The 21,996-nt window shown below is 48.3% G+C and overlaps 1 protein-coding gene across 2 annotated transcripts in view; it reads right to left on the reverse strand.

Moving 5' to 3' along the window:
• Positions 1-17,237, reverse strand: part of nt5c2a (5'-nucleotidase, cytosolic IIa) — a 149,981-nt gene extending 132,744 nt beyond the window's left edge. Inside the window, exons 1-2 of one of the 2 annotated variants that reach the window (XM_072479762.1) lie at positions 17,111-17,189; positions 14,680-14,813 (exon numbers count right to left, since the gene is read on the reverse strand). The gene's annotated coding sequence lies outside the window, so the exon portion shown is untranslated. Of the gene's footprint in view, positions 1-14,679; positions 14,814-17,110 lie in introns of both variants that reach the window. The other variant, XM_072479763.1, reaches the window with a different exon arrangement.
• Positions 17,238-21,996: the final 4,759 nt, after the last annotated feature.

Below are 21,996 nucleotides of genomic sequence, written 5' to 3' on the forward strand. Positions count from 1 at the left end.
CCAATGGCTCTGATGACCCAAATAGGTCAGCCTGCAATAAGGCAGAATATGGAAGATACTCTAGTAACAGGATGGCAAAATCGTATGGCTATGAACAGGGCTCAAGACTATAGACAGAGACAGAGACAAGGAAATTATGAAGACAGAAACCCAGTTAGAACCTACAATAGGAAGATGAACCCCAGAAATGCACGGGGCATGATAAATCAATGTTTTTGATGTGACTCTCATAAGAACTAGGAGTAGGCCAGGTGGCGGAAAGCGTCATAGATAGCAGTTAAATAAATGTGGTCACACCCAAGGTGCAGGCAGAGAAATGGGTGACCACCAGAAAGGGCAGGCAGTCAGTGCAGGAATCCCCTGTGGTTGTCCCCCTCGCAAACAGGTATACCCCTTTGGATACTGTCGGGGGGGACAGCCTATCAGGGGAAAACAGCAACAGCCAGAGCAGTGGCACCACGGCTGGCTCTGATGTTCAGAAGGGAAGGTCAAAGCGCAGAAGAGCAATAGTAATAGGGGACTCTATAGTCAGGGGCACAGATAGGCACTTCTGTGGACGTGAAAGAGACTCCAGGATGGTATGTTGCCTCCCTGGTGCCAGGGTCCAGGATGTCTCCAAACGGGTAGAGGCCATCCTGAAGGGGGAGGGCAAACAGGCAGAGGTCGTTGTACATATTGGTACTAACGACATAGGCAGGAAGGGGCATGAGGTCCTGCAGCAGGAGTTCAGGGAGCTAGGCAGAAAGTTAAAAGACAGGACCTCTAGGATTGTAATCTCGGGATTACTCCCTGTGCCACGTGCCAGTGAGGCGAGAAATAGGAAGATAGAGCAGCTAAACACGTGGTGGCTAAACAGCTGGTGTAGGAGGGAGGGTTTCCGTTATCTGGACCACTGGGAGCTCTTCCGGGGCAGGTGTGACCTATATAAGGACGGGTTGAATCAAAACTGGAGGGGCATAAATATCCTGGCCGTGAGGTTTGCTAGTGTCACACGGGAGGGTTTAAACTAGTATAGCAGGGGGGTGGGCATGGGAGCAATAGGTCAGAAGGTGAGAGCATTGAGGGAGAACTAGGGAATAGGGACAGTGTGGCTCTGAGGCAGTGCAGACAGGGAGAAGTTGCTGAACACAGCGGGTCTGGTGGCCTGAAGTGCATATGTTTTAATGCAAGAAGTATTACGGGTAAGACAGATAAACTTAGAGCTTGGATTAGTACTTGGAACTATGATGTTGTTGCCATTACAGAGACCTGGTTGAGGGAAGGGCAGGATTGGCAGCTAAACGTTCCAGGATTTAGATGTTTCAGGTGGGATAGAGGGGGATGTAAAAGGGGTGGCGGAGTTGCGCTACTGGTTAGGGAGAATATCACAGCTGTACTGCGGGAGGACACCTCAGAGGGCAGTGAGGTTATATGGGTAGAGATCAGGAATAAGAAGGGTGCAGTCACAATGTTGGGGGTTTACTACAGGCCTCCCAACAGCCAGCGGGAGATAGAGGTGCAGATAGGTAGACAGATTTGGAAAAGAGTAAAAGCAACAGGGTTGTGGTGATGGGAGACTTCAACTTCCCCAATATTGACTGGGACTCACTTAGTTATATAAATGATTTGGAGGAAAATGTAACTGGTCTGATTAGTAAGTTTGCAGACGACACAAAGGTTGGTGGAATTGCAGATAGCGATGAGGACTGTCAGAGGATACAGCAGGATTTAGATTGTTTGGAGACTTGGGCGGAGAGATGGCAGATGGAGTTGAATCCGGACAATGTGAGGTCATGCATTTTGGAAGGTCTAATGCAGGTAGGGAATATACAGTGAATGGTAGAACCCTCAAGAGTATTGAAAGTCAAAGAGATCTAGGAGTACAGGTCCACAGGTCACTGAAAGGGGCAACACAGGTGGAGAAGGTAGTCAAGAAGACACAGGGCATGCTTGCCTTCATTGGCCGGGGCATTGAGTATAAGAATTGGCAAGTCATGTTGTAGCTGTATAGAACCTTAGTTAGGCCACACTTGGAGTATAGTGTTCAATTCTGGTCGCCACACTACCAGAAGGATGTGGAGGCTTTAGAGAGGTTGCCGAAGAGATTTACCAGAATGTTGCCTGGTATGGAGGGCATTAGCTATGAGGAGCAGTTGAATAAACTCGGTTTGTTCTCACTGGAACGAAGAAGGTTGAGGGGTGACCTGATAGAGGTCTACAAAATTATGAGGGGCATAGACAGAGTGGATAGTCAGAGGCTTTTCCCTGGGGTAGAGGGGTCAATTACTAGGGGGCATAGGTTTAAGGTGAGAGGGGCAAGGTTTAGAGTAGATGTACGAGGCAAGTTTTTTACGCAGAGAGTAGTGGGTGCCTGGAACACGCTACCGGAGGTGGTGGTGGAAGCAGGGACAATAGTGACATTTAAGGGGCATCTTGACAAATACATGAATAGGATGGGAATAGAGGGATACGGACCCAGGAAGTGTAGAAGATTGTAGTTTAGTCGGGCAGCATGGTCGGCGCGGGCTTGGAGGGCCAAAGGGCCTGTTCCAGTGCTGTACATTTTTGTTCTTTGTTTGTTCTATCTGGCCCCTCGAGCCTGCTCCGCCATTTAATGAGATCATGGCTGATCTTTGTGGACTCAGCTCCACTTTCCGGCCCGAACACCATATCCCCGAATCCCTTTATTCTTCAGAAAGGTATCTATCTTTTTCTTAAAAACGTTTAAAGAAGGAGCCTCAACTGCTTCACTGGGCAAGAAATTCCAGAGATTCACAACCCTTTGGGTGAAGAAGTTCCTCCCACACTCCGTCCTAAATCTACTTCCCCTTATTTTGAGGCTATGCCCCCTAGTTCTGCTTTCCCCGACCAGTGGAAACAATCTGCCCGCATCTATCCTATCTATTCCCTTCATAATTTTATATGTTTCAATAAGATCCCCCCACATCCTTCTAAACTCCAATGAGTACAGTCCCAGTCTACTCAACCTCTCGTCATAATCTAATCCCCTCAACTCAGGGATCAACCTAGTGAATCTCCTCTGCACTCCCTCCAGTGCCAATATGTCCTTTCTCAGGTAAGGAGACCAAAACTGAAGACACTACTCCAGATGCGGCCTCACCAACACCTTATACAATTGCAGTATAACCTCCCTAGTCTTGAACTCCATCCCTCTAGCAATGAAAGACAAAACTCGATTAGCCTTCTTAATCACCTGTTGCACCTGCACACCAACTTTTTGCGACTCGTGCACCAGCACACCCAGGTCCCTCTGCACAGCAGCATGTTTTAACATCTTACCGTTTAAAAAATAATCCATTCTGCTGTTATTCCTCCCAAAATGGATAGCCTCACACTTGGCAACATTGAATTCCATCTGCCAGACCCTAGCCCATTCACCTAACCGATCCAAATCCTTCTGCAGACTTCCGGTATCCTCTGCACTTTTTGCTTTACCACTCATCTTAGTGTCGTCTGCAAACTTTTGACACATTGCACTTGGTCCCCAACTCCAAATCGTCTATGTAAATTGTGAACAACTGCGGGCCCAACACTGATCCCTGAGGGACACCACTAGTTACAGGTTGCCAACCAGAGAAACACCCATTTATCCCCACTCTCTGCTTTCTGTTAGTTAACCAATCCTCTACCCAAGCTACCACTTTACCCTCAATGCCATGCATCTTTAGTTTATGCAGCAACCTTTTGTGTGGCACCTTGTCAAACGCTTTCTGGAAATCCAGATATACCACATCCATTGGCTCCCCGTTATCTACTGCACTGGTAACGGCCTCAAAAAATTCTACCAAATTAGTCAGACACGACCTACCCTTTGTGAACCCATGCTGCGTCTGCCCAATGGGACAATTTCCCTCCAGGTGCCCCGCTATTTCCTCCTTAATGATAAATTCCAGCATTTTCCCTACAACCAAAGTTGAGCTTACCGGCCGATAATTACCCGCTTTCTGCCGACCTCCTTTTTTAAACAGTGGTGTCGCATTTGCTACTTTCCAATCCTCTGGGACCACCCCAGAGTCTAGTGAATTTTGATAAATTATCACTAGTGCGTTTACAATTTCCCATGCCATCTCTTTTAACACTCTGGGATGCATCCCCTCAGGGCCAGGAGACTTGTCTTCCTTTAGCCCCATTAGCTTGCCCAATACTGCCTCCTTAGTGATTACAATCATCTCAAGGTCCTCACCTATCATATCTTTATTTCCATCAGTCACTGACATGTTATTTGTGTCCTCCACTGTGAAGACTGACCCAAAAAACCTGTTCAGCTCCTCAGCCATTTCCCCGTCTCCTATTATTAAATCTCCCTTCTCATCTTCCAAAGGACCAATATTTACCTTAGCCACTCTTTTTTTGTCTTGTATATTTGTAGAAGCTTTTACTATCTGCTTTTATGTTCTGAGGCAGTTTACTTTCATAGTCTACCTTACTCTTCTTTATGGCTTTTTTAGTAGCTTTCTGTTGTCCCCTAAAGACATCCCAGTCCTCTAGTCTCCCACTAATTTTTGCCACTTTGTATGTTTTTTCCTTCAATTTGATACTCTCCCTCACCTCCTTAGATATCCACGGTCGATTTTTCCCCTTTCTACCGTCTTTCTTTTTTGTCGGTATGAACCTTTCCTGAACACTGTGAAAGATCGCTCGGAAGGTTCTCCACTGTTCCTCAACTGCTTCACCATGAAGTCTTTGCTCCCAGTCTACCTTAGCTAGTTCTTCTCTCATCCCATTGTAATCGCCTTTGTTTAAGCACAAAACGCTAGTGTTAGATTTTACCTTGTCATCCTCCAACTGTATTTTAAATTCCACCATATTGTGGTCGCTCCTTCCAAGAGGATCCCGAACTATGAGATCATTAATCAATCCTACACAGGACCAGATCTAGGATCGCTTGTTCCCTTGTAGGTTCCATTACATACTGTTCCAGGAAATTATCCCGGACACATTCTATAAACTCCTCCTCAAGGCTGCCTTTACCAACCTGGTTAAACCAATCGATATGCAGATTAAAATCTCCCATGATAACCGCTGTACCATTTCTACATGCATCCGTTATTTATTTGCTTATTGCCTGCCCTACCATCCTGTTACTATTTGGTGGCCTATAGACTACTCCTATCAGTGACCTTTTCGCCTTACTATTCCTGATTTCCACCCAAATTGATTCAACCTTGTCCTCCATAGCACCAATATCTTCCCTTACTATTGCCCGGATGCCATCCTTAAACAACAAAGCTACACCACCGCCCTTACCGTCCATTCTATCCTTTCGTATAGTCTGATACCCTTGGATATTTAACTCCCAGTCGTGACCATGTTTCAGTAATGGCCACTAAGTCATAGTCATTCACGATGATTTGCGCCATCAACTCATTTACCTTATTTCGTATACTACGAGCATTCAGGTAAAGTACACTTGTGCTGTTTTTTATGTCTTTGTTATGAATCCTAACACCTTGATCAGTAACTTTTCGCAATTTATTTTTCCTCTTACCCTTTCTCCTAATTTTCCTTGTCTTTAAACCCATATCTCTACATAATAACCTGCTGCCTTGATCTCCATTAACCATTATACTGTCCATAGCTTTACATGTCCCTTCCCCCCAACTTGCTAGTTTAAAGTCCTTGTGACCAACCTATTTATCCTATTCGCTAGAAGACTGGTCCCAGAATGGTTCAGGTGAAGACCGTCCCAACGGTACAGGTCCCTCCTGCCCCAGTACTGATGCCAATGCCCCATGAAATGGAATCCCTCTTTCCCGCACCACTCCTTTAGCCACGTGTTAACTTCCCTAATTTTCTCAACCCTATGCCAATTGGCACGTGGCTCGGGTAGTAATCCAGAGATTATAACCCTGGAGGACCTGTTCTTTAATTTAGTCCCTCGTGTTTGATAATCCCCAAACAGGTCCTCTTTCCTAGTCTTACCTATGTTGTTAGTCCCAACGTGGACCACAACAACTGGATCCTCCCCCTCCCTCTCCAAAATCCTTTCAAGCCGATCAGAGATGTCCCTCACCCTGGCACTGGGCAGGCAACATACCAAGGCGGGACTCTCGATCTGGCTTACAAAGGATGCCATCAATCCCCCTAATTATAGAATCCCCAACAACTACCACTTGTCTTTTTGCTCCCCCCTCTTGAATGGCTTCCTGTACCACGGTGCAGTGGTCAGTCAACGCATTCTCTCTACAGCCCTCTTCCTCATCCACACAGGGAGCAAGTACCTCATACCTGTTGGACAAGGTCAAGGGCTGAGGCTCCTAAACTCCTAAACTCAGGATCCCCCTACCTGCCTCCCTTGCAGTCCCGGACCACTGTCCGAATTAACAGGACTTATTCTACTGGGTGTGACTGCCTCCTGAAACAAAGCGTCCAGGTAATTTTCCCCCTCCCTGACGTGCCGCAGTGTGTGCAGCTCAGTCTCCAGCTCATCAATTCTGAGCCGAAGTTCCTCGAGCAGTCAACACTTGCTGCAGATGTGGTCACCGAAGGTCTCAATGGGATCCACCAGTTCCATCATCATACAGCAACAGCACATCACCTGTCCAGCCATATTCAACTAGTTAATTAATTTTAAAACATTTTTTTAATATAACCTCAAGGATAAACCCGAACACCAACAAAAACACAGCCCTCTCTTGCCACTCACCCGAACTCAGTCACTCACCTAAACTCAGATGCACTCTGTTCCAATCAGCACTGTGTCTAAAGGCACTCCTGCCACACCTTTTGTGCACTCCCCTCTCCCAGCAATGTCCCGGCTCTCTCCTCCCGCGCTTTTAAAATCTCCCGGCTCTCTCCTCCCGCGCTGTTTTCGCTGTCCCGGCTCTCTCTCCTCTCGCGCTGTTTTCGCTGTCCCGGCTCTCTCCTCCCGCGCTTTTAAAATCTCCCGGCTCTCTCCTCCCGCGCTGTTTTCGCTGTCCCGGCTCTCTCTCCTCTCGCGCTGTTTTCGCTGTCCCGGCTCTCTCCTCCCGCGCTTTTAAAATCTCCCGGCTCTCTCCTCCTGCGCTGTTTTTGCTGTCCCGGCTCTCTCTCCTCTCGCGCTGTTTTCGCTGTCCCGGCTCTCTCCTCCCGCGCTTTTTAAATCTCCCGACTCTCTCCTCCCGCGCTGTTTTCACTGTCCCGGCTCTCCTCCCGCGCTTTTTAAATCTCCCGGCTCTCTCCTCCCGCGCTGTTTTCGCTGTCCCGGCTCTCTCTCCTCTCGCGCTGTTTTCGCTGTACCATTATGTTTTCTCAATACCATTATGCTTTCAACTGTCCAACTCGTTATGATAGTGTTTGAAGCGACACATGACACGGAAGAGCCAGAAGAGGAAAAAGATAGTGACCAGAAAGAAGGCATTGTCCTGTTGACAAGCAGTTTTACGCCGGTAATGAGGGTGTTGGTTGCAGAATCCGTCAACTGTGCTGTATTGGACAGTGGCTGCACATCTACTGTGTGTGGAATTGGCTGGTTAACATGTTACTTGGACTCTTTGAATGCTGAAAATCGTAACAAGGTTAAGGAATTTGAAAGTTCCACAAGTTTCAGGTTTGGGGATGATAATACTTTGAAGTCGCTGAAAAGAGTGGTGATCCCTTGCAATATTGCCGGAGTGAATCATTTCATTAGCACGGATGTTGTATCAAGTGAGATACCTTTGCTTCTGAGCAGACCATCGATGAAGAAAGCACACATGAAACTGGATATGGAACAGGATAAGGCAACAGTTTTTGGAAAGACTGTGGACTTACAATTTACACAGTCAGGACACTATTGTATTCCATTACTGACAAGTAATTTTTCAAGTAGAGTGGTTAAGGATGTGTTAATGGCAGTTAAAAATGGGACTTTAGCTGATAAAAAGCTTGTGGTATTAAAACTGCATAGGAAATTTGCACATCCGTCTCCTCGGAGGCTGAAAAATGTATTAAAGGATGCAGGGGTAAGGGATGACGACTATACTAAACTGATAGAACAGGTTAGTGACCGCTGTGAAGTTTGTAGGAAGTACAGAAGGACACCAGCACAACCGATAGTAACCCTATCTTTGGCCAGGGATTTTAACGACATTGTGGCCATGGACCTTAAGATCTGGGATAAAGCAAATAATATATTTATTTTGCATTTTGTAGATTTATCAACCAGATTTAGTCAATCAACGATTGTACGAAGTAAAGAAAAGAGAGTAGTTCTGGATCAAATCGTGGAAAAATGGATAGGGACAGGAATGGGTAAACCGGCAAAATTCCTTACGGACAATGGGGGAGAATTTGCTAATGATGAGTTTAGGGATATGTGTGAAAACATGAATCTCAGAGTTATGAATACGACTGCAGAAAGCCCATTTAGTAATGGTGTCTGTGAAAGAAATCATGCTGTCATCGATGACATACTTCGGAAAATTTTGGCAGATCAACCAAATTGCAGGCTAAATTCAGCTTTAGCATGGGCAGTACATGCAAAGAATTCATTGCAGATGGTTGGGGGCTATAGTCCTTATCAATTAGTGTTTGGTAGAAATCCTAAAATTACGTCCATTTTGGATGACCAGCCTCCAGCTTGGGAGGGGACTACAATTAGCTCTGGTTTTGCTGAACATTTAAATGCATTACATAGCAGTAGAAAAGCTTTTTTGGAAGCAGAAGTCTCTAAAAGAATTCGCAGAGTTTTGAGACATAACGTACAGCCATCAGATGCTGTCTTTCAGCAAGGAGGCATGGTATACTATAAGAGAGACAATTCTAATGAATGGAAAGGCCCAGGGAAGATCATAGGCATAGATGGCAAAACAATTATTTTGCAACATGGTAATCAAACTGTTAAGGTCCATTCATCAAGGATAATGGGTACAGATTACAAATTTTCAAATTTAGACAGAGCAGACAGACATGACGAGGATCCAGAGTCATCTGGTACGCATGTATGTGTTACAGAACTATGAGGACCAATTAACTGATATAGACAGTTGAGTCTATATGGGTGGAACTGAAAAATAAGAAGGGAGAGATCACCTTGATAGGACTGTACTACAGGCCCCCAAATAGTCAGCGGGAAATTGAGCAAATATGTAAGGAGATTACAGATAGCTGCAAGAATAATAGGGTGGTAATAGTAGGGGACTTTAACTTTCCCAACATTGACTGGGACAGCCATAGCATTAGGGGCTTGGATGGAGGGAAATTTGTTGTGTGTATTCAGGAGGAATTTCTCATTCAGTATGTGGATGGACCGACTAGAGAGGGGGCAAAACTTGACCTCGTCTTGGGAAATAAGGAAGGGCAAGTGACAGAAGTGCTAGTGAGAGATCACTTTGGGACAAGTGACCATAACTCCATTAGTTTTAAGATAGCTATGGAGAATGATAGGTCTGGCCCAAGAGTTAAAATTCTTAATTGGGGCAAGGCCAATTTTGATGGTATCAGACAGGAACTTTCAGAGGTAGATTGGGGGAGACTGTTGGCAGGCAAAGGGACGGCTGGTAAATGGGAGGCTTTTAAAAATGTGTTAACCAGGGTTCAGGGTAAGCACATTCCCTTTAGAGTGAAGGGCAAGGCTGGTAGAAGTAGGGAACCCTGGATGACTCGAGATAGAGAGACTCTGGTCAAAAAGGAGGCATATGACGTACATAAACAACTGGGATCAAGTGGATCCCTTGAAGAGTATAGAGATTGTCGAAATAGAGTTAAGAGGGAAATCAGGAGGGCAAAAAGGGGACATGAAATTGCTTTGGCAAATAATGCAAAGGAGAATCCAAAGAGCTCCTACAGATACATAAAGGGAAAAAGAGTAACTAGGGACAGAGTAGGGCCTCTTAAGGATCAACAAGGACATCTATGTGCAGAGCCACAAGAGTTGGGTGAGATCATGAATGAATATTTCTCATCGGTATTCACGGTGGAGAAAGGCATGGATGTTAGGAAACTAAGGGAAATAAATAGTGATGTCTTGAGAAGTGTGCATATTACAGAGGAGGAGGTGCTGGAAGTCTTAAAGCGCATCAAGGTAGATAAATCCCCGGGACCTGATGAAATGTATCCCAGGATGTTGTGGGAGGCTAGGGAGGAAATTGCGGGTCCCCTAACAGAGATATTTGAATCATCGGCAGCCACAGGTGAGGTGCCTGAAGATTGGAGAGTAGCGAATGTTCTGCCCTTGTTTAAGAAGGGCAGCAGGGAAAAGCCTGGGAACTACAGACCGGTGAGCCTAACGTCTGTAGTAGGTAAGTTGCTAGAAGGTATTCTGAGAGACAGGATCTACAAGCATTTAGAGAGGCAAGGACTGATTCGGGGCAGTCAGCATGGCTTTGTGCGTGGAAAATCATGTCTCTCAAATTTGATTGAGTTTTTTGAGGGGGTGACCAAGAAGGTAGATGAGGGCAGTGCAGTAGACGTTGTCTACATGGACTTTAGCAAAGCCTTTGACAAGGTACCGCATGGTAGGTTGTTGCTGAAGGTTAAAGCTCACGGGATCCAGGGTGAGGTTGCCAATTGGATTCAAAATTGGCTGGACGACAGAAGACAGGGTGGTTGTAGAGGGTTGTTTTTCAAACTGGAGGCCTGTGACCAGTGGTGTGCCTCAGGGATCGGTGCTGGGTCCACTGTTATTTGTGATTTATATTAATGATTTGGATGAGAATTTAGGAGGCATGGTTAGTAAGTTTGCAGATGACACCAAGATTGGTGGCACAGTGGATAGTGAAGGAGGTTATCTAGGATTGCAACGGGATCTTGATCAATTAGGCCAGTGGGCCGACGAATGGCAGATGGAGTTTAATTTAGATAAATGTGAGGTGATGCATTTTGGCAGATCGAATCAGGCCAGGACCTACTCAGTTAATGGTATGGCGTTGGGGAGAGTTATAGAACAAAGAGATCTAGGAGTACAGATTCATAGCTCCTTGAAGGTGGAGTCGCAGGTGGACAGGGTGGTGAAGGCATTTGGCATGCTTGGTTTCATTGGTCAGAACATTGAATACAGGAGTTGGGACGTCTTGTTGAAGTTGTACAAGACATTGGTACGGCCACACTTGGAATACTGTGTGCAGTTCTGGTCACCCTATTATAGAAAGGATATTATTAAACTAGAAAGAGTGCAGAAAAGATTTACTAGGATGTTGCCTGGACTTGATGGTTTGAGTTATAAGGAGAGGCTGGATAGACTGGGACTTTTTTCCCTGGAGCGTAGGAGGCTTAGGGGTGATCTTATAGAGGTCTATAAAATAATGAGGGGCATAGATAAGGTAGATAGTCAACATCTTTTCCCAAAGGTAGGGGAGTCTAAAACTAGAGGGCATAGGTTTAAGGTTTGAGGGGAGAGATTCAGAAGGGCCCAGAGGGGCAATTTCTTCACTCAGAGGGTAGTGAGTGTCTGGAATGGGCTGCCAGAGGTAGTAGTAGAGGCGGGTACAATTGTGTCTTTTAAAAAGCATTTAGATAGTTACATGGGTAAGATGGGTATAGAGGGTTATGGGCCAAGTGCGGGCAACTGGGACTAGCTTAATGGTAAAAACTGGGCGGCATGGACTGGTTGGGCCGAAGGGCCTGTTTCCATGCTGTAAACTTCTATGATTCTATGACAGGGTTTCTGTGGAGGAACACAACACTTCTGGTGAATTAAAACAGGCCATTTTTCCGAAAGGGCAACTGCCAAAAGTTGGTACAAAAGTGACATACTTGCCTGAAGGGTCTAGTCAATGGAAGGATGCAACTGTTATTAGTAGAGTAAGAAGTCTTACAACACCAGGTTAAAGTCCAACAGGTTTGTTTTGATGTCACTAGCTTTCGGAGCGCTGCTCCTTCCTCCGGTGAATGCAGAGGTATGTTCCAGAAACATATATATAGTCAGATAAAGAATTGTTTCTGTGACTGTTTTTTTTCTTTCTCGTCCAAACAAAAAAAAAAGGCGGGGGGGACATGTGTGTGTGTGTGTGTGTGTGTGTGTTTTTGAGTTTCTTGAAATTTTGTTTTCACCTAATTATTTTTTTTTTCTCCAAGGAAGGGGAGACTGTTAAGTAATGGGTTAAGAGACATTACAATTAGTTGTCTCATTTATGTTAAGTATCCATTAATTGACACTGATATGTAAAGGGGCTTCAGGTGGCCTCTGGCAGGTGGTGTGTTGTTAAGAGTTTTGTGCAGAGGCTGTGGAGAAGTGAAATAAATGGTGTTTGGTGAAAAGGCACAAGAACTTTAGGCTCTTCATTTCACAGCAACTAAAACGTCTAACAGAAACAGTTGTTGAGACCTGAATTTACTTGCTATGGATTTATTAGTCCAGGCCACTGACTCCAATAACATATCCACAAATACCCCTTTTGATGGCATTGAGAACAGAATGACCTCACCACCATTCTGCACTCATACACCACATACAACAGAATTACGCTGCAAATTACCTACATTACAATATAATTAAAGAGTAGCATGGTGGTGCAGTGGTTAGCAATGCTGCCTCATGGCACCGAGGACCTGGGTTCGATCCCGGCCCCGGGTCACTGTCCGTGTGGAGTTTGCACATTCTCCCCATGTCTATGTGGGTCTCGCCCCCACAAACCCAAAATGATGTGCAGGATAGGTAGATTGGCCGCGCTAAATTGCCCGTTAATTGGAAAAAGAGAATTGGGTACTCTAAATTTAACAAAAAAAAATACAATATAATTAACAAAGAAAAAATCGAATGCGTCATATAATTATGTATATGGCACACACTTTATGGTTCTTTCATTAATCTCCCCGAGCTGCTAATTGTGCAATCTTATTGTGATGAAATGTTTATGGTGATCTATTATAAATTCCTCTGTAAACCTCTCCCCTTCCTGCACTGTGTTTTTGTGAACTCTTTCATTAACTGCCTCTATTGCACCTTGGCAGTGGCCTTGCTGCAGTTTAAATTGATGCTTCATCACACTGTGCCAAAGTACACACACACCTTATTTAACAGCCAGTCAGAAACTCTGCAATGCAGATCTACAACTGCGACTTGGATAACAGGAGCTAGCTCAGAGTGACTGCCCTCTGGGAACAAAACTGCTCACAACCACAGAGATCAAAAACTCTCAGCCTGGGGAACCACAGATCCAAACTTATACCCTCCCTTTCCGACAGTCATGCAAAGTCTCTCTACCATCCTGCCGTTTGGTTAAGACCCAAAATTCTCAAAAACTTGCTGGTCCTTGTATTAAAGTAATTAGTTTAGAGACTCAAAAATTTCAGCCTGCCCCTTGCGAAATCGGGATTATCTTAATTTATTTAACGGTAATCTTCCTCTCAGCCTCCATTTCTTCCAATGAATTTCTCACACTTTATAGAGCTGCCGATGCTGGTTTGAGTATTGCTTCACAAGCGCCTACTGTCCTAGTGCATATTTTTCACCCGATACCCAGATCGTGACAGATGAATCATGCACCAGATTACCTACACAACACAGCCCAATTCTGTGCTCACCCAACATCTCCACTGGGCATTCTCTAAAGCAGTCAGTCTTTTTCCACATCAGCACTGCACAAGCAGAAACTTATTGGAGGGTGTTATAACCTGCCTACTTAAGATTGGCTGGGGACTAATGACTATCCCACAATCCTATGGGAGTATGAACTTCCCCAATGAGGGGGCGGAGAAACTCCTAGTATAAATAAGCTGGCCAGTTCAAGAAGGAGAAGGTAGCAAGGGAAGTTACTGCTACTGTTATGTATATATTGTTATAGTAAATAAACGTTATTATTTTGTATCCTTAAAACCCGTGCTGGATTCTTCGTGGCCCTTACAAAACTGGCGACGAAGATGGGATCACAGGATGAATCAGAGGGGGAATCCTCGGGTCCACAGGCCGTGGATGTACAACCGCGCCGTTCATCACGGAAGCGCCGGTCTCCGTCTCGTTACACGCCGCCTGATCCAGCGCCGCGTGCAAATGGCGTCTGGCCTGCGGCCAAACGAGTTCGACGCCTTCCTTCGCCAGGGTCTTCGGTGGATTCCTTGGACTTTGGGGGGGGGAGGGATGTTATAACCTGCCTACTTACGATTGGCTGGGGACTAATGACTATCCCACAATCCTATGGGAGTATGAACTTCCCCAATGAGGGGGGCGGAGAAACTCCTAGTATAAATAAGCTGGCCAGTTCAGGAACCAGCAGGAAGGAGAAGGTAGCAAGGGAAGTTACTGCTACTGTTATGTATATATTGTTATAGTAAATAAACGTTATTATTTTGTATACTTAAAACTCGTGCTGGATTCTTCGTGGCCCTTACAAAAGAAGGGAAGAACTTTGCAACCTTCTGTGACCTATAGAAATTAAAGTTTTTTGTCAGCAGTATTCTTCATGTTAATTATCAGGTGTAGGCATCATTCACAAAGCTGGCATTTATCGCCCTTTGCCCTCAAGAAAGTAACAGGGCAACTGAGAGTAGTTAACATGGAACTGCAGTAACATAGGGGCTGGATTTAGGAAGGACAGGTTTCCTGTCTGAAAGATCATCAATGAAGCAATTGGGTTGTTTTTTTTTTACAATATGGAAGCTTCATGATCACTGCTCAGAGATCAACTTTTTCACTTTAACAGATTTCAAATTTGCAAACTGTCATACTGAGATTTGAATGATAATTCTCTAGATTATTAATCGATGAACAGACCTTCATCACCACCACAATAGAATTTAAAAGTCAAAGCAAAGAGCGTACTCCAAATTGTTCTTTCACCCTACCTGAATTCCAGCTGTGCATTAACTGAACCAGTGACCCACTCCAAAATATTGTCGTCCAGTCCCAGATTTAAGATCAGGATTTGGAACAGCTGCCAACTGCTTCCAAATGTTGCCACAATCTAACCCGAGAATCCCTGCAGGGAGGTGAATACAGATTTCATAAAAACTTTAAGGTGAGAGGGGCACAGGTGTGATCAAGTTTCCCGGGCATCACCCACCCACTTTAATCACTCACTGAAGGTGGCAAGACAGAACAGTTAATAATGCATACAGGATTCTTTTTTGTGCTAAGAGAGGCAGGGAGCACACAGGCTGTCTTGGACTTGTCTAAGACACCAGTTCGGCCTCAGCTGCAGTGTTCTGCAGCACCCAGAAATCAGCATTTCAGGCAGGAATGAAGGCATTGGCATTGGGGGAGGGAGTAAAGAGCGAGAGCAGGGGATGGGGGCAGGATTGGGAATCGGTATTGAGGAAGGGGTCGGGATTCCGGATTGAGGGAGTCTGGGTCGGGATTGAGGAGGGGGGGTGGGTCGGGATTGAGGAGGTGTGGGTCGGGGAGGGTCGGGATTGAGGAGGTGTGGGTCGGGGAGGGTCGGGATTGAGGTGGTGTGGGTCGGGGAGGGTCGGGATTGAGGTGGTGTGGGTCGGGGAGGGTCGGGATTGAGGTGGTGTGGGTCGGGGAGGGTCGGGATTGAGGTGGTGTGGGTCGGGGAGGGTCGGGATTGAGGTGGTGTGGGTCGGGGAGGGTCGGGATTGAGGTGGTGTGGGTCGGGGAGGGTCGGGATTGAGGTGGTGTGGGTCGGGGAGGGTCGGGATTGAGGTGGTGTGGGTCGGGGGGGGTCGGGATTGAGGGGGGGGTCGGGATTGAGGGGGGGGTCGGGATTGAGGGGGGGGTCGGGATTGAGGGGGTCGGGATTGAGGGGGTCGGGGTTGGGGGGGGGTCGGGATTGAGGGGAGGTTGGGGGGGTTGAGGGGAGGGAGGGGGGTCGGGGAGGGGGGTCGGGGTTGAGGGGAGGGGGGGGGGGTCGGGGAGGGGGGGAGGGGTTGAGGGGAGGGGGGGAGGGGTTGAGGGGAGGGGTTGAGGGGAGGTTGGGGGGGTTGAGGGGGGTCGGGGTTGAGGGGGGGTTGGGGGGGGGGTCGGGGTTGGGGGGGGGGTCGGGGTTGAGGGGGGGTCGGGGTTGAGGGGGGGTCGGGATTGAGGGGGGGTCGGGATTGAGGGGGGGTCGGGATTGAGGGGAGGTTGGGGGGGTTGAGGGGAGGGAGGGAGGGGTTGAGGGGGGGTTGGGGGGGGTCGGGATTGAGGGGGGGTTGGGGGGGTCGGGGTTGAGGGGAGGGAGGGGGGTTGGGGTTGAGGGGTTGGGGGGGGTCGGGGTTGGGGGGGGGTCGGGGTTGGGGGGGGTCGGGGTTGAGGGGGGGGTCGGGGTTGGGGGGGGGGTCGGGGTTGGGGGGGTCGGGATTGAGGGGGGGTTGGGGGGGGTCGGGATTGAGGGGAGGGAGGGGGGTCGGGGTTGAGGGGGGTCGGGGTTGAGGGGGGTCGGGGTTGAGGGGGGTCGGGGTTGAGGGGGGTCGGGGTTGAGGGGGGTCGGGGTTGAGGGGGGGTCGGGGTTGAGGGGGGGTCGGGGTTGAGGGGGGGTCGGGTCGGGTCGGGGTTGAGGGGAGGTCGGGGTTGGGGGGGGTCGGGGTTGAGGGGAGGTCGGGGTTGAGGGGAGGTCGGGGTTGAGGGGAGGTCGGGGTTGAGGGGAGGTCGGGGTTGAGGGGAGGTCGGGGTTGAGGGGAGGTCGGGGTTGAGGGGAGGTCGGGGTTGAGGGGAGGTCGGGGTTGAGGGGAGGTCGGGGTTGAGGGGAGGTCGGGGTTGAGGGGAGGTCGGGGTTGGGGGGGTTGAGGGGAGGTCGGGGTTGGGGGGGTTGAGGGGAGGTCGGGGTTGGGGGGGTTGAGGGGAGGTCGGGGTTGGGGGGGTTGAGGGGAGGTCGGGGTTGAGGGGAGGTCGGGGTTGAGGGGAGGTCGGGGTTGGGGGGGTTGAGGGGGGGTCGGGGTTGAGGGGAGGTCGGGGTTGGGGGGGTTGAGGGGGGGTCGGGGTTGAGGGGAGGTCGGGGTTGAGGGGGTTGAGGGGGGGTTGGGGGGGTCGGGGTTGGGGGGGTTGAGGGGGGGTCGGGGTTGAGGGGAGGTCGGGGTTGGGGGGGTTGAGGGGAGGTCGGGGTTGAGGGGGGGTCGGGTCGGGGAGGACGGGCTGGGCCCGGGGCCTGGCGGGTGTCCCCGGCTCCAGCCCCGATACCCGGGAACGGCACCCAGGGTTCCCGCCTTCACCCGCATCAAACTGCGCGTGCGCCAACTACCCTCCCCTCCCCTCCCCTCCCCCCTGGCGACGCCGTTACCCAGTGACCCGTCACCCTGGTAACCAGTCTGACCCGGGAACCAACTTGTCCCGACTCACCCGCTCGCGCTCCGGAAAGCCCGCTGGGCAGAACCAGTGCGCATGCGCCAACCTGGGGCGTGTCCATGCTGACGTCACCAGCACCCAGCCTGAGACCGAGGACTTAAAGACACAGGCCCCCTTTCTCCGATGGGGATTTAAAGACACAGGCCCCCTTTCCCCGATGGGGATTTAAAGACACAGGCCCCCTTTCCCCGATGGGGCTTTAAAGGCACAGGCCCCCTTTCCCCGATGGGGATTTAAAGACAGACCCCCTTTCCCCGATACATAGATACATATAAGATAGGAGCAGGAGGAGGCCTTTTGGCCCTTCGAGCCTGCTCCGCCATTCATCACCATCATGGCTGATCATCTAACTCAATAGCCTAATCCTGCTTTCTCCCCGTAGCCTTTGATCCCATTCTCCCCAAGTGCTATATCCAGCCGCCTCTTGAATATATTCAAAGTTTTAGCATCAACTACTTCCTGTGATAATGAATTCCACAGGCTCACCGCTCTGTGAGAAGAAATGTCTCCTTATCTCTGTCCGAAATGATTTACCCTGAATCCTCAGGCTGCGACCCCTGGTTCTGGACACACCCATCATTGGTAACATCTTCCCTGCATCTACCCTGTCCAGTCCTGTTAGAATTTTATAAGTTTCTATGAGATTCCCCCTCATTCTTCTGAACTCCAGCGAGAACAATCCCAACCTGGTCAATCTCTCCTCATATGACAGTCCCGCCATCCCAGGAATCAGTCTGGTAAACCTTCGCTGCACTCCCTCGAGAGCAAGAACATCCTTCCTCAGAGAAGGAGACCAAAACTGCACACAATACTCCAAGTGTGGCCTCACCAAGGCCCTGTACAATTGCAGCAACACATCCCTGCTTCTATACTCGAAACCTCTCGCAATGAAGGCCAACATACCATTAGCCTTCTTTACCGCCTGCTGCACCTGCATGCTTACCTTCAGCAACTGGTGCACAAGGACACCCAGGTCCCGCTGCACACTCCCCTCTCCCAATTTACAACCATTCAGGTAGTAATCTGCCTTCCTGTTTTTGCTTCCAAAATGAATAACCTCACATTATATCCAAATTATACTGCATCTGCCATTGGTTTGCCCACCCGCCCAACCTGTCCCGATCATGCTGTAAGATCTCTGCATCCTCATCACAATTCACCCTCCCACCTCATTTGAGATCATCTGCAAACTTTGAGACGTTACATTTTGTTCCCTCATTCAAATCATTAATATATATTGTGAATAGCTGGGGTCCCAGCACCAATCCCTGTGACACCCCAATGGTTACTGCCTCCCAATTTGAAAAGGACCCATTAATCCCTACTCTTTGTTTCCTTTCTGCCAACTAGTTTTCTATCCACCTCAATACATTTCCCCCAATCCCACTCGCTTTAATTTTGCACAATAATCTCTTATGTGGGATTTTGTCAAACTCCTTCTGAAAGTCCAAATATACCACATCGACTGGCTCCCCCTTGTCGACTGTACTGGTTACATTTTCAAAGAATTCCAACAGATTTGTCAAGCATGATTTTCCCTTCATAAATCCATGCTGACTCTGACTGATCCTGCCACTGCTTTCTAAATGTTCCACTATAAAGTACTTGATAATGGATGCAAGCATTTTCCCCACTACCGATGTTAGGCTTACTGGTCTATAATTCCCTGCTTTCTCTCTACCTCCCTTTTTGAATATCAGAGCGATGTGAGCTACCCTCCAATCTGCAGAGGCAGTTCCAGAGTCTATAGAATTCCGGAAGATGACCACCAATGCATCCACTATTTCCAGAGCCACCTCCTTAAGCTCTCTGGGATGCAGATTCTCAGGCCCTGGGGATTTATCCGCCTTCAATCCCATCAGTTTTCCCAGCACCATTTCTCTACTAATGTTGATCTCCCTCAGTTCTTCCCTCTCACTAAACCTTTCATTCTCCAACTTTTCTGGTATCTGATTTGTGTCCTCATTTGTGAAGACAGAACCAAAGTATGTATTCAATTGCTCAGCTATTTCTTTGTCCCTTATTATGCATTCCCCTGTTTCTGTCTGTACGGGGCCTACATTTCTCTTTACCAATCTCTTTCTCTTCACATATCTGTAGAAACTCTTAGTCTCAGTCTGTATGTTCCCTGCAAGCTTCTTTTCGTACTGTACTTTCCCCTTCTTAATCAATCCCTTCGTCCTTATTTCCTAAATTCTAAACTGTGCCCTATCCTCAGACCTATTATTTTTCTTGGCCAATCTGTATGCTTCTTCCTTGGATCGGATACTATTTCTAATTTCCTTTGTAAGCCATGGGTTGGCCCTCTTACCCCCTTTGCTTTTGTGCCAGACAGGAATGAACAGTTGCTGTAGTTCCTCCATGCGTTCCTTGAATGTTTGTCATTGTCTATCCACTGTCATCCCTTTAGGTAACTCTCCCCAATCTATCAAGGCCAACTCACGTCTCATATCCTCATAGTTCCCTTTATTAAGATTCAGCGCCCTAGTCTCCGAATCAACTACTTCTCTGTCCATTTTGATAAAAAATTCTATCGTATTATGGTCGCTCTTCCCCAAGGGGTCTCGCACAGCCAGATTGGCAATGATTCCCTTCTCATTGCACAGTACCCAGTCTAAGATGGCCTGCTCTCTAGTTGGTTCCTCCACATATTGTACTACACCACATAGATAGCAGCGGTTCAAGAACAAAGAACAATACAGCACAGGAACAGGCCCTTCAGCCCTCCAAGCCTGCGCCAGTCATGATACCAACCTTGGCCAGAACCCTCAGCACTTCCTAGTGCCGTATCCCTCTTTATCCATCCTATCCATGTGTTTGTCAAGATGCCTCTTCAGCCCCGTTAATGTATCTGCTTCCACAACCTCCCCTGGCAACGCGTTCCAGGCACTCACCACCCTCTGTGCAAAAAAACAGCCATGCACATCTCCTCTAAACTTTGCCCCACGGACCTTAAACCTATGCCCCCTGGTGACTGACCCCACCACCCTGGGAAAGAGTGCCTGCCCATCCACTCTATTCATGCCCCTCATAATCCTGTAGACCTCTATCAGATCACCCCTCAACCTCCGTCTTTCTAATGAAAACAGTCCAAGTCTATTCAGCCTCTCCGCATAGCTAACACCCTCCAGACCAGGCAACATCCTGGTAAAGCTCCTCTGCACCATCTCCAAAGCCTCCACATCCTTCTGGTAGTGTGGCGACCAGAATTGTGCGCAATATTCTCAAGTGTAGCCTTACCAAGGTTCCATACAAATGCAGCTTGACTTGCCAGTTTTTATACCCGATGCCCCGTCCAATGAAGGCAAGCATCCAGCAGAGTTCAGTAGAGCAGAGTTGCTGATTGGCTGTTGCAGGGGAAATTTGCATACATGCATTGTGGTCACCCTAACTTGAAGGTGTACCTGAGGAAGAGACCAAAGGGTTCAAGTGAAGGCAAGCATCCAGCAGAGGGCAGTAAAGCGGAGCTGCTGATTGGATGTTGTGGGGGAAATATGCATACATGCATTGTGGTCACCCTAACATAGAACATAGAACATTACAGCGCAGTACAGGCCCTTCGGCTCTCGATGTTGAGCCGACCTGTGAAACCACTCTAAAGCCCATCTACACTATTCCCTTATCGTCCATATGTCTATCCAATGACCATTTGAATACCCTTAGTGTTGGCGGGTCCACTACTGTTGCAGGCAGGGCATTCCACACCCTTACTACTCTCTGAGTAAAGAACCTACCTCTGATATCTGTCCTATATCTATACCCCCTCAATTTAAAGCTATGTCCCCTCATGCTAGACATCACCATCCGAGGAAAAAGGCTCTCACTGTCCACCCTATCCAATCCTCTGATCATCTTGTATGCCTCAATTAAGTCACCTCTTAACCTTCTTCTCTCTAACAAAAACAGCCTCAAGTCCCTCAGCCTTTCCTCATAAGATCTTCCCTCCATACCAGGCAACATTCTGGTAAATCTCCTCTGCACCCTTTCCAATGCTTCCACATCCTTCCTATAATGCGGCGACCAGAATTGCACGCAATACTCCAAATGCGGCCGCACCAGAGTTTTGTACAGCTGCAACATGACCTCATGGCTCCGAAACTCAATCCCTCTACCAATAAAAGCTAACACACCGTACGCATTCTTAACGACCCTCTCAACCTGGGTGGCAACTTTCAGGGATCTATGTACATGGACACCGAGATCTCTCTGCTCATCCACACTGCCAAGAATCTTACCATTAGCCCAGTACTCTGTCTTCCTGTTATTCCTTCCAAAATGAATCACCTCCCACTTTTCTGCATTCAACCCCGTTTGCCACCTCTCAGCCCAGCGCTGCAGCTTATCTATGTCCCTCTGGAACTTGTAACATCCTTCCGCACTGTCCACAACTCCACCGACTTTTTGCCACCTCTCAGCGTCCAAAATGAAAATGTCAGTTCGAAGATACATTTGGTGGCCCGGCATTAACGCGGACATCGAGCGGGTGGCTCAGCGCTGTGTCCCGTGTCAGGCACACCAGACATCCACTCCACCCGTGGGAATAGCCAGGTTGTCTGTGGTCTCACCTCCATATAGACTTTCCGGCCCCTTTCTTTGCCCTCATTGATACCCATTCAAAGTGGATGGAGGTCTTCAAGGTACCGACGACGGATTCTGGCGGAAAGATCTGCCGGGCTCAGGATTGAACCGAGGGGGACACAGGGCACCGCAGGCCACTGCGCGAGTTCACACCGGGAGACGCAGCCCACCTCCGGAACATCGGCAGAGGGGCTCATGGAGCCCGGGTGTCGCGTTGGTGAAAACGGATCCGGTTTCTTATCAAATACGAGCACAGGGCCGTGAATCTAATCGCCTCATGCACCATCTCCGAAGCCATGTCA

Source organism: Scyliorhinus torazame, chromosome 16 (assembly GCF_047496885.1).
Source record: "Scyliorhinus torazame isolate Kashiwa2021f chromosome 16, sScyTor2.1, whole genome shotgun sequence".
NCBI classification, from domain to species: Eukaryota; Metazoa; Chordata; class Chondrichthyes; order Carcharhiniformes; family Scyliorhinidae; genus Scyliorhinus; species Scyliorhinus torazame.